Source organism: Helianthus annuus, chromosome 17 (assembly GCF_002127325.2).
Source record: "Helianthus annuus cultivar XRQ/B chromosome 17, HanXRQr2.0-SUNRISE, whole genome shotgun sequence".
In the NCBI taxonomy this organism is placed as follows: domain Eukaryota; kingdom Viridiplantae; phylum Streptophyta; class Magnoliopsida; order Asterales; family Asteraceae; genus Helianthus; species Helianthus annuus.
In genome coordinates, this window is record NC_035449.2 from 193,656,426 (window position 1) to 193,658,901 (window position 2,476).

Here is a 2,476-nt window from a genome sequence, read left to right on the forward strand (position 1 = left end):
TTTAATAGCTTAAAAAGTATGGTTATACTACACCTAAATAAGGATTTGTGAACCTATTTAAAATTAGAATAGAAAATTTTTAAATATATACATCATACAATCATACAACCTTAATGTAACACAATTACAACCTATCTACGACATGTTAACAAGTTTACAACTTGCTTACATCCTATTTACAAACCTTCAATATGTCTACAACTCGACACCCATTTAACCTTGCTTAGATAAATAACTTATATGGCTTATATTGTATGATATCATTGTTAGAATTGATGGATTAATTTAACAATAATAAATATATGGATATGGGTTTATTAACTTTTAAGTACATCAACTTAACTTGTTAACCCAAGATATACAAACCATGATATTGCCAGTTAAATGATAGAAGTATCTACTAAAAGTTTCAGTGTGGATTTACAGAAACAATAGCTCAAATAACATTGTTCATTAATGGGTAAAGCTAGTTCATCATTACTTGACATTATGTTATTTTATTAATTTCATTGAGGCTTTATTTAAAGAATTCTATATTGGTTGAACATTGGTGGTGTATTTACTTTATTCTATGAATACTTTATTTATGTTTGGCTTTTAACAAGCTTCAGGTATTTATTCAGATATCTTTACTTTATAAATTAGTAATTTTTTTAACTTTTTTGAATGTTTTGAATAATAATTATGTTTACTACTTGAAAACAAGCCATTTATAAGTGTGATTATGATATTAAGAGTTCTTTTTATGGCAACTAGGATCATAGTTACTCGTGCGTTATGCAAGAACGTGGTTGGAATTCAGGGTATCGCACACCATAACAATCATGAATAAAAATAAAAATATTCCTATCCTAAGGGATTTGTATGTTAATTCGTTAAAGTATTTTTCATACATACAATAACAAACGTACCCAGTAAGTCCCACAAATAGCAAAAGCTATTGATAGGCTCTAAAGAGGATAAGATGTAGACAAATCTTACTCTATCATTGAGAATAGATAGATTGTTTTTGGAATAAGTGTTATTATGTGCTAACAAGTGTATAGTTAATGGTGATAAATCTTTGCTTTTTATTTTTTTATTCAAGACCGTTATGTGACACTTCTTTTGGTCCGTAGTTAAATATAGTGTGAGTTGTTACCAAATCCGTAATCCCTTAAAAACTAATGGATATAGTATGTTGATGCCACACGTTTATTTGTTTTTATCTTTAATTAAGATAACCACTATTTTAATACTACTTTATATTATTCCAAACTTGGCCAAATTTGTTATAAATTTGATGCCTCTAAAATTTTCCAAAAGACAACATATCCTTATATCATCAGCCAAAAATCAAGGATTCGTTGGAGAAAAATTAGCTAGGAGGGTATGCTATACATAGGCCACTGACTATCTAATCACTCGCCGTGTACAAATGGCACTTTGAATTTACACCAAAAGTCGTTTCAAGATTAGGGCTTGCGACATAACCCCCTACTTAAAATTGGCCATTTAAAGTTAGGGTTTGCGTTAAAGCCCCTACCTTTAAACAGTTGTTTGAGTTCTTCGTCGAACGGCCATTTGAGTTTGAGGTGGCATAGGATTAGTAGGGTAATCCCAAAACTATGATGTTTTTGTTCAATATAGTACAACTAGTTTTAGTATATCTAGAAACAGGTACATAATATAGAAAGAAAAACCATATGTACTTTAAGTATGATATTATTCCTAAGAATAACCTCTAAATGCTTAATACTAATCTGGTGCCCACCACTACTACTTAATTGTAAATGATTTCTTGGTGTGTGTATGTGTCTCCCACCCACATATCAAAAAATGTGTATAAATAGGGAAGAAACTGAGAACTAGCACAATAAGTGTATAACCATAACTAAGCGACTGCTCAAGATTCAAAGATGGCAAGTAATGGTTTTCATCTAATGCTCACTTTTCTTGCTTTCTCTCACCTTTTGTTCATGGCTAATGCTATCTCAACATCCGGTAATTCGATCTCCAAGAACTTGTTAATCTGTTATATCACATGAGAATTACCTCATTGTGTTGTGTTGTGCTACACATGATTGCATGCACCCTAATTAATTTAGTCTACTCATTGATATAAGTTTTTGTGTTTGACAGGAATGATTCATAGACATTTGTTGCATGAGAAATTAGAAATTTTGGGATCTGGGGACACCAAATACCAGGTTCATAATGCATGTGATCACTTGTTATCATATAAACATAGGATTTTTTTAGGGTTTTCATGATATAGGTGTATTTATTTATTTCAGAACAATATTATGTTGAAAATCGCAAGAATCACATAACTATGTGTACAAGATTGTTTATTTCTCAATATTCACTATTTTTTTATTGTCTTATCTCTCCTAAACTTTTTTGTTAAAGTACACATCATAAGCATATACATAGGGCTGCAAACGAACCAAACGTTCGGCGAACAGTTCGTGAACCATTCGGCAGGAAGTTCATT